This window comes from Otolemur garnettii, unplaced genomic scaffold (assembly GCF_000181295.1).
Source record: "Otolemur garnettii isolate 467f Iridium unplaced genomic scaffold, OtoGar3 scaffold00018, whole genome shotgun sequence".
Taxonomy (NCBI): Eukaryota; Metazoa; Chordata; class Mammalia; order Primates; family Galagidae; genus Otolemur; species Otolemur garnettii.
In genome coordinates, this window is record NW_003852413.1 from 5,405,064 (window position 1) to 5,415,812 (window position 10,749).

A 10,749-nucleotide genomic window follows, 5' to 3' on the forward strand; every position below is an offset into this window, starting at 1 on the left:
CTGGTGATTTTCTTGAAGGGGAGAGGTGACGTGATGACTGTAGCTCAGATCTAGATTAAGTGCTTTGTCTGGGGAGAAAAAAGGAAGCCAGGAGGGAGAGGACGATGCTCAGAAGTGACCTGCTGAGACGGAAAATAGGGCTTTGTCCAGGATAGGATCCCGCTGGGCGAGAGCAAGGGACTAGCCCAGGGAGCCCTCAGAGGCTACTGCTGCGTCCCGCCCCTGGAGCCCGCCCCGCCCCCGGGCGCTCGGTCCCGCCCCCGGGGTGCCCGCGCGCAGGTAGGGAAGAGGCGGGGCCTCGGCGCCCCGCCCCCGGGGAGCCACCACCCAGCCGCTGGCCGGAGCCGCTCAGAGCTGCGTCCCCGGGCCGTGGGGCCACAGGGAGGTGAGCGCGGGGCGATGGGCGGGGCAGGGCTCGAGGCAGCCGGGCGGCAGGGGCCAGAGGGGTCCTAGAGTTGGGCGGGAGCCTGCCCTGGGACGACAATAAGTGCGGGGCGGCCGGGGAGGGTGCCCGCCCTGTGGAGCTCCTAGGTCCCACGTGGGCCCAGCTGGAGGCCGTAGCTGGCCATGGACGGCGCTGCTGGGGCCGCTAGACCGTGTCTGCCGGCTCTTGGGCTCGGCTCAGATGGGACGCCTAAAGGATCTCTGACCTACTAGACACCAAATGTGCGGCCATGACCACTGGGCAGAAGTTTAAAGCCCGGGAAAGAAGATAGGGGACTGCCCGAGGGCTGGACCGAGCGATCCAGCCTTGGTCCCAGAAGTGCTTGTAATTCAGACCCTCCTCTTCTATTCTTTCTCTTTAGTGGGCGCCGGTTGAAGTTTGTGTGTTCAGTTTAGCCAAGGTGACAAAGGTGCGGGGGTGGAGGATGGAGAAAGCCGGCTCACACAGCAAGGCTGGACAGAGCTCAGAAATTGGACCCGGGAGTCCTGATTTCTAGACTTGAGGGGCTTGGGAAGGTTGGCCCCGGTGGAGACCCCGGTGTAGGGCTTTGCGTCAGAAGTTAGAGAGGGGGGCAGCGCCCGTGGCTCGAGGAGTAGGGCGCCAGCGCCTATATACCGGGGGTGGCGGGTTCCAGCCCGACCCTGGCTAAAACTGCAAAAGAGGCTCGGCGCCTGTGGCTCAAGCGGCTAAGGCGCCAGCCACATACACCTAAGGTGGCGGGTTCGAAACCCCAGCCCGGACCCGCCAAACAACAATGATGGCTGCAACCAAAAAATGGCCAGGCGTTGTGGCGGGCGCCTGTGGTCCCAGCTACTTGGGAGGCTGAGGCAGGAGACTCGCTTGAGCCCAGGAGTTGGAGGTTGCTGTGAAGTGTGATGCCATGGCACTCTACCCAGGGGGATAGCTTGAGGCTCTGTCTCAAAAAAAAAAAAAACTGCAAAAGAAAAGAAAAAAAAAGAAGTTAGAGAGGGATGAGTCTCCTACGGTGCAGACCTCCCACTCTCACCCATACCCCAAGGCAGAGAGGGAACACATGTCTCAGCCCCTGCCCAACTCATGGAGAAGGCTGTAGGATTGGGGTCCCTGAGATAGGGTGGAGGTGGGGTGGGGTGGGGAGCAAAGGCTTGAGAAGTTGACCTGACTCGTGGAGTGGCTGCTGCTGTGCAAATGGCTAGCTGAAGGACCTCCGTGTGTGTGATATTAGGTGGTCAGATAATGTATCCAGCGTCTCTTATACTACTGGCCTTTGTAGGGCAGGAGTGGGAATTGAAGCTTGTTTTAGACTAGCAGTTCTCAAGCGGGGGCTGGGGAGGTGAGGGGACAACTTTGCCTGCCACAGGATTATTTGGCAATGTCTGGACACATTTTGGTGTCACACTCTTGGGCGGGAGAGTGAGTGTGGTTTCAGTGGCGTGTAGTGGGTAGAGGCCAGGGATAATGGTAAACATTCTGCAGTGCACCAGACAGCCCCCACTCCAGCAACAAAGACTGTCCAGTAAGAGCTCAGTAGTTCTGTGCCACAGCACTTGGCCCATCAAGTTACTTCTCATTAATTGCTCCTCCCTGCCTCAGTTTCCCCACTGGTTATGGGAGGACGTTGGAAAAAACCTAAATAAGAGGTAAGGAGGTGTGAGAGCAGTTACTCCCGTTCAGTGTCCTGAGCCCCCGCTTTCCTGCTCACCACAGGCCCTGCAGGAAGCAGGTCTTTGTGCTACACAGGAGGGACTGGAACACTTCACCCCAAGGGGCAGTTTCCCACAAAGCCTGAACTGGGGCAGAGCTTGAGCTCAGATACCCCTGGAGGTGGAGGAGGGGCTGGGGGTGATCTCTGCTCCCACAGATTTTCCCATAGCTGGATTGCTGAGGCAGCATGGGTGCCTGATGCCATGTGACCTGCTGAAAGTTTCCCTTCTCAACTCACACCAGGAAACTACACCAGGAAAATAACATCCTGGGAGTAACAGGGCTCCTAATTCCTGGCGGCTCCCCAGTCTTCTTCCATCTTGTAATAAAGAGGGAACCCCGGGTTAGAGGAGAAGCCCAGGGTGGGCCCAGGTGCTGGTCGGGGAGGACACCTCCCGTTTGTGGCATTTTCTGAGCACCAGAGAGAGATGGAAGACACGAGAACTCTAGGCTCATGGACCCCAGTAGGGGTGATTTAGAACCATTTGGGTTGGGCTCAAGGAATGTACTCCTAGTTTTCTGGAGATGAGGAAGGTGGCTGGCATGGTGAGAGAGGGTCAGATGAAGCGTGCTTAGAAGCCCAGGCCACCGCACTGCCCTCCCCTCCCATTTCCTTGCAAAGCCATCACCCCATCTTGTTCACTTCTGGACCCAGCCTCCTTGCCTGAGAACCTTGATGGGGCAGGTGGCATTCTGTTTTGAGATTGGGTTTGGGGATTTTTTGTCTGTTTGTTTTTTTAATTGTAGAAGTCTGAGACCCCCTCCTTTTCAGCTGAACAAAAAACTAAGTGGCCTCGTTGCCGCCTGCCTCTCAAGGCACAAGGCTGAGACTTGTATAAAGTTGTTAGGGAAGTGAGTGGAATCTAGGTCTGAACCCCAGCTGTCCACCCCCAGGCCCAGCCTGAAAACCAGGTAAACAAACCACAGGGTGACTCTTACCTGGCAATACCTGGTGTAACCACACACACATACTCTTTCTCCTGCCTAGGAGGACTTCTGCTCCTGTGAGAGGAAGAATAAATTACACCACAATTCTTTGGAGGGTGCCAGTGGGGTCTGAGTCCTGCTCTGGGGTCAGTAGTGGTATTTTCCTGTGGCCTCTCCACCAGAGTTCCTGTTCTGCTTGCTGTATGAACTCTGTCCCAGACAGGTATCAGATGAGAACAGGAGGCGTCAAGGCTCTGCATGTGTGCCTACATGCGAGGATCTCTTAGTGGAGTGGCTTGTATGAGCCACCAGCCCCTGGTGTGGCACAGGACGGTGTTGTGTGTGTTCTCTCGGCTCCCCCAACACACACATCCCCTCGGATCTCCGTGACACTAACTGGAGCAGCCCCAGGGGGTTTCCAGAGTGAGCTCACAAGTCTGCAGGGATGTGCTGGCGCTGTCGGAAGCAGCTCCCAGTTTCCTACCCAGCTGAGCCAGGTGGGGGAGGGGTGGTGAGGACGTCAGCGCTGCCTGCTGAGTACAGGGTGACCTCGAGTGGCAGTCAGGGCAGTTTTCAGGACACAGGAAGAACAAGGCTGCTTGTAAAGTTATTCTTGCCTCCATCTGAGAATTAGGCAGGTATAAAGAAAAACTCATCTCTTCTCATCTTCAGGGCAGTGCAGAGGGCCACTGTGTCTGTGTTCTCTCCTCCAGTTAATTTGTCTGGGGACCCAGACATGAGTTGGTTGTGTGGCTCAAAAGCTGCCAGAAAACAGTTCCAGCCTGAGTGCTACCCAGCCCAGTCTAGGAAAATGGTGTGAGCTAGGTAAGGCAGTGCGGGAGGCCAGCCAATCTTAGGGGACACAGGCCTAGAGCATGGGGGAGTGTGCTGATTGGCAGGGGGCAGGGAGGTGACTCCAAACTTGGGGAACTGAGCAGCAAAGTCTAGAACTGGCAGGTCAGTGCTCTGCACATATGCTCAGCCCATGCTGGCCAGGCACAGTGGCTCACCTCTGTAATTCCAGCACTTTGGAAGGCCGAGGTGAGAGGAACCCTTGAAGTCAGGAGTTCAAGACCTGCCTAAGACCCCATCTCTATAAAAAATTAAAAACTCAGCCAGGTGTGATGGTACATATCCATTATCTCAGCTATTTGAGAGGCTGAGGCAGGGAGATCACTTGTGCCCAGGAGTTTGAGGTTGCAGTGAGCTGTGATGATGCCATGGCACTGTAGCCCAGGTGACGGTGCAAGACCATGTCTCAAAAAGAATAAAAAAGTCCATGCCTTGGTTTCACCAGCTGTAGAGGGGAGTAAGAGTAGTCAACCCCCCATGGAGTTGTGTCTGGCGAGGATTTCAGTGGTGATGTGTGTACAAGCCACAGCCCAGTGCCTGGCTGTTGTAGGAGCACCCAGAGGAGCCATCACAATAATGGTCTTGGGTCCAGCTGCCTGCCCGTCGCCAGGCTTGGGTGATGGCAGAAGTCTAGTCCTATGGCTATGGGGAGACCAGATGAGAGTGCACACACCGAGTGGCAGCACTGTTGTTACCATTCTATAAAAGTGGCTGTTTCTAGGGCGAGGAGACCTCAGTGGCATGGTGGCCAAGGGAAATGAGGGTGGATTTCCATCTGGATGTGAACTACTGACCCTGCCCAGGGGTTTTCCCTGCCTCCCAGTGTGAGTGTCATTGATAGTACTAGGGGAGGGGGCAGGTCATGGAGATGATGACCCTCAGCTGTACCTTCTCTGGCAGAGGCTCTTGGGGCAGGGTGTGGGGTCAGCTGCCTCCCATGTGTGGCCCCCCAGGCCTGGGCCAGCAGCATCTTCAGGTGAAAAAGGATGGCTTAGTGCCCCAGGTCCCTGGCAAGAAGCACCTTTTCCCTCTCCTCAGGTCATTGCCTCTGTGTGGCCACAAAAAGGCCTGGAAAAGGAGGGCAGGGGATCTACCATGGATTTGGGATGAGAGCAGGACTTAGAACCAACAACCCTGGCCTGAGCCCTTTATGACCTTGTCAGCAGGTGAGGATAATGACAGCTGCTTCTCACCCTCGGCCTCAATTAAGTGAGATAATGTTTGTAAAAGCCCTTCAGTAAGCAGAGAAGCCTGTCCAAGCAGTTAGGTTTTGTCACTTCTGCTTGAGGGTAGGAGGGGTCCATGAGTCAAAGGCCTCGAATCCAGAATTTGCTCCCAGCACCCAACAACTCTGAGTCTCCACCCTGGCCTATTCCTTTGCCAATGTGCCTCACCAGTTCAGGGTGGCAAGAGGCTGTAGGATGTGGGATTTAAGACCACAGGACCCTGGCTGGGGTCGCAGTCCCTTCTCTCCCGACCTATGAGAACTTAGGTGACTTAGTTTCTCTAAGCCTTAGTTTCCCCACCTATCAAATAGAGATCTGTCACCTCTGAGGCTCAGACGTAGAGAGCAAGTGAGTGTTGGTAGCAGAGCTCAGCCAGGTATAAAAGGTGCCACCAGCTGAGCCTTGGTCATCTGCCAGGCACTGTACATTCATTATCTGTCGTCTTTACTGGAGGCCTCTGTGGTGGGGTGTCACCCCATTCACAGCAGAGGAAACAGGCTAAGCAGTGCCAGCCTGCCCAGAGTCTCCCAGCAGGTAGGTGGCCAGGGCAGGTTCAAGTCCTGTCTCTGCCCACCAGCCCTTTATACTCCTCAACCAGAGAGCTTGCTGCTCCCCCAGAGTGAGGTGGGGGCTGTGCACAGGTGACCTGGCAAGCTGCGTGGGATGAGCAGCCTGGATGGGCTAGTATCCAAGTGCCCTGAGCCCTGGCAGCCACTGTGGCTAGCCCAGCCTCCTTCTGGGGAAGCAGGGAGCCCCGGGGCAAGGTGCTGGGAAATCAGGTTTATTAGCTCCTTAATGACTGTTTACAAGCTGAAGTGTTCCCTAGTGTATTCCCTCCCTGCTAGGGGACTCCAGAGCAGAACTGGACCTCCAGAAATGAGACCACCCAGCGCCCTGTCCTAAGTGTCAAGGTGAAGGACCAAGGGTAGCTGTTGGCTCTCTGGGCTCACACCCAGACAGTCCAGGGCCCTGTTTCTGGCTGGGTGACACTGGGTGAAAGGCTTGCCTCTCTAGAAGATAGGAAGACTCTGTCCCTCAGCCAAACATGCTCTTGGGCTGAGCCTGGTTGATAATGATAAAGACACCTAAGTCTTACATGTTATCTCAGAACATGCAGAACTGAGGCTCAGAGATGTTAAGTGCTTGCTCAAGATCACACAGCAATTAGGGCTGGGCCCGGTTTCCCCGTCAGGCAGTGTTTCACTCTCTGAAGACAGACCATGAGGTGGTGGGTAGAAATTGTGTAGACAGGATAGAGTCCCAAATGTATACCTGGGTGATTATGTTTGGAAACTGCCTGGTCATACCTTGGTGTCAAAGAACAGCCCGCAGAGGGGAAGCAGGCCTCCCCCTCTCCCTGACCCCAGGCTGTACCTCACTCCCATCCTGACCACTGAGCATGCGCTGGGTCTGTGGGATCCCGACTCAGGATGCTGAGAGGTAACTCTTTATGACTGTTTGGAGCAAAGTGCAGTTCACACCAAGCCCAGGGGTACACACCCCCTCTCTAGGAAGCCTCTAATGTCCTGGTCTCTGGCCCTGAATGGATGGGGTCTCCCGGGCTCTAACATCTGGGTGATCTCCCCCTTCTCTGCGTGCTGAAGGAGAAGCAGAACTGGGGTACAATAGACAGCCTTCTTGACATGGCAGGCCTGAACAGGCGCCGAGGACCTGGCCACTATGCTCACCCTCTTCTTTCTGTTGCCCCGTCCAGCCTACAGTTGACTCCCCGGCTCTTGAAGCTGCCGCCTCTTGCCAGTGGTGTGGAAGGGCATGTGGGAATCTGAATCCTGCCCCAGAAGCAGCTTCTGGGATCCAGAGATTTCCAGAGGGGCCTCTGGGAGGGCATGGTGGGTAAGCCTGGCTGCCCTCCTCCTGCCAGTGGTAGTCCCACCCCTCTGTGCCATCTGCAGCTGCTGCATTGAGAGCTTCAGGGACCCCCAGGTCAGCCGGACTCCCTACCAAGCAGAGGAGGGGACATTTACATTTCTGCCAGCCCCACTGGTGACTGGTTCTGAGAAAGCCGGATGGGAGGTACAGATGGGCACCCAGGCCATGATGCCTTCTCCCTTGCCAAACACATGCACGGGCTCACACCCTGTTCTCAGCGCCTCCTGGAGCCCAGCACCTGCTTCCCGTATCTGTGTTCAGCCTATATCGCCCAAGCTTCTGCAGCTGTGTTGAGGGGAGCCAGAGCCCAGGGTTTGATGGGAGTAAGCCCAAAGGAACCAGTGGGCAACTGTGCCCCTGAACCTCCAGGTCTTGATCTTCTTTGAACTGAGTCTGGAGAAAGCCCTAGGAGTGCTTTCTGGGCAGGGCCCACTGTTCATGGGACATCTGGGGACCCCACGGACCCTGTTCTTTCTCCATTGACACTGCCAGGCTGATGCACCTACCAGCTCCCCGACTGGGTGTAGTTTGTGTCTACACCTGCCTACCACCTGTTCTGTTGTCCTCCAGGGGAAGTGGGTCCTGGAAGGAGAGAGCTCAGGCTTCTGGTTTGGCTTCTGGAGACCAACAGCTGGGGTCTCCACCCATAGGGCCCCCTTGCCCCATCCCCTCTAAGTCTGTTGGTGGAGTTGTGGCCTCCGTGGGGACTTACTGCTGCTGCTGAGACCCCTCCCTCCTCTTTTGTCTCCTGACATCCCAAATGGCCCCAGGCCAGCCTTCTTTTCACTCGCCTGCCCTTTGCTCTGGTCTCTTCCACCCTTGCCAGAGCAAGGAGGGTACAGGGCTGAGTCATGGGCTCTGTGGGACCCAGCTTGGGATGTGTTGGGGAGACATGGGGCGAGAGGGCGGCTTCTCCAGAGCTGTTCTTCTGGGCCTCCATGCGGCTGGAGAACTCCTCGAGGTCAGCAGAACCAGGGGTTTTGCTGGGGATTGCGCAGCCGGTGGAGGGCCCAGCTTCCTCTTTGCAGCTTTCTAAAAATGCCCTGGTTCCCAGCAGGGCCACAGAGAGGGAAGATGAGTTTCAGTTTCTGTGACAGAGAAGTGGGGGAGAATATGGCCTGGGCCATACACTGCACCCCTTCCAACTGCCTGCTCTCAGGGCACTAGGTGGCTTGACCCCCACACACAGACACACACAGCTCCAGAGCCCAAGCCAACCTAGAAGTGGCTTCTTGGGCCAGGTGATGGTTTCCTTACTTGCTCTCCAAAGGGGACTTGAGCCTCTCCCAGCAGGGGTCCCCTAAATTGTCTGGTCATACCCAATGGTTATTGGTGATCTCCCTCTGCTCTTTCTGGAGGGGAGCAGGCTGCTCACTACTTGTCCTAGGGCCCCTGCCTCCCCGCTCCCAATTCTGGCCATGCACAGGCTTGGCCCTCGCATCTGGCTCCTGCCTGCTTCTGTCTGGGCTGCAGATGATGCTCTTGCCCTCCCCTGGTCCATAATGGTGGCAGAGCCCAGGGATTGTGGGGAATCCATCTGCCCTTAGTAAGGCCATAGTGTGGGGGTGTGGGTGTGGGACAGGTGGAGAGAAAGGGGCCTTGAACCAGAGCTTCAACACAGGTGGAACTGTAGCCAGAGGCAGGTGGGGAGGGAACCAAGGCCTGCAGCGATGTCAGAGGGAGTATAGGCTTCAGCAGTCCTTGTGGTGGGGAGCGGGCCCCTCCCGCCCCCTGTCTGGACCTCTCTGTGCAGCCTTGCTTACCCTGGCTGTATGGGACAGGGCTCGGTTGGGAGCGTCCAGCCCCACCCTTTTGTGGGGAAACCGGATTCTCTGGGCACCAGCCTCCAGTGGTTTCTGAGTCTGCATTTCTGTCACATGTGCCTGATCTTGGCTGCTACTACTAGGTTATGCTATCTTGAAAGCTATCTGGAGTGGGGGTGGCCCTGACCCCAAGCACAGTGGGATATAGAGACATCAGCCCATGGAGACCTTGGGGGGATCTGAACTCTGTACTTCACGTTTTTCCTGGATCTCCCACTCCATGCTAGACCCAACCCTAAAGGAGGAAGAAATATAGTCTGCTCCATCCTGACTCCCCACCCTGAGCCCCAGGCCCCTTTGGAGCCTCCCAGCTACTCTGGGGCTGGCGCAAATGGCCCCCATGAACCCTTATGGGCAGGTGACAGTGGCATGCCTGTGGGCTGTGTGCATAGGCAAGCTTGGGATCTTAGTAAGAGTGGCGGATGTGACTGTGGCTTGGGAGGAAGCCTGGTCCCAGGATGTCACCATTTCCTCTGCAGTGAGCAAGCACTTCTGGGGCACAGGACACGAGTATTGGGTGGGGCACCTCCAAGGCTCCAGCACTTTCTTCTGCCTGGTCCCTGTCATGTGCTCCTCCATGCCCTGAACTTGGCTCAAGTGGGAGCCCAGAGTGGGTCCGACAGTGCCTGAGCCCTGAGGATGGGGCTGGGCTCTTGGGCCCCCAACTTCTGCACAGGTTTGGGGGGTGGGGCAGGTAGTCTCAGGAGTGAGATCTCTCCTCCATGGTAGAGAGGGACCAGGGCAAATGGACTTTATACTCTGTGGACTTCATGAATGTCAAAGCTGGGTCAGCACCTTGTCCTAGTCCCTTGTTTAACAGAGAAGGAAACTGAGGCCCAGGAGTGTAGCTGCTCAGTCCGCTGGCCAGGACTCAGCATGCTCTGTGGTCACGACAGCTCTCCCAGGTGCCATGCTCACTCCCAGGAAAATGTGCCCCACTAGCCCCACCCCTATTCTCTAGGGTCAGGCCACTCCTCTTGGGGACCCCTCCCCCAGGAAGACCCTGGGACTGGCTGAGTCTGCCCCTTCTCCAGCCTGAGGTTGTGTCAGCCCTTCCCAGCAGGTCACAGCAGGTACAGAGGAGTCACCCAGCTAGGGTGACCTGACCTCAGAGGGGCATCCTGTCTAGGCAGCTCTCCAGAAGGAATTAGATGGGGAGTCTGGGCCATGTTGAGGGGGGTTCACTAGGGACTCATCCTAAGACAGCATCCAGCCTCCTTTATCCTGGCCTTAAAGTAGGCACAGAGCCAGGAACCAATTTGGACTGACCACCCCAGCCACCTACACCCTCTCACTGGCCTCCTGCCCAATTAGCCATTAACAGGGACCAGTGGAGTACTGACCTCTATGCTGCCCAGGGTCGAGTAGGGGATACCTGCACATAGGCAAGTGAGAGAGTGGCTGAGAAAGTGGTTGATTTGGTTTGGTGGTGACAGGGCAGGCTTCCTGGAGGAGGTAACGCTTTGCCTTCCTTAAAGGAGCAATAGGGCTTGGCCTTAGGTGAGAGGAAGTAGGAGCTTGCAAGGACCACAGGAGGACACAGTTTGTCTGGTGGGGGATGGGAGCACAGCCTAAAGAGCTGACTTCAGGGAGGTGTGATCCAGATCTTGGTTCCAGAAAGATCCTGCTTTCTTGGTGGCCTTAACTGAGCAGCAGCCTGGGGGCCCCAACCCTCAGCCCAGTCTCCTTTGGCAGCCACCTCCCTTCCCCTTGGTGTGATTTTCCAGGGCAATGCCCTCCCAATGCCCTCTCACTGTACCCTGGTCCCAGAGGAGGCCCCAGGTGAGGCTGTTGCTTGGAACTGTCACCAGCGCAAGCATGTGACACAGGGAGTTGGCCACAGCTTTATCAGAATGGTGTCCTTACAAGGCTGCCTGAGCTCCTCGGAGCCCACTCCGCCCAG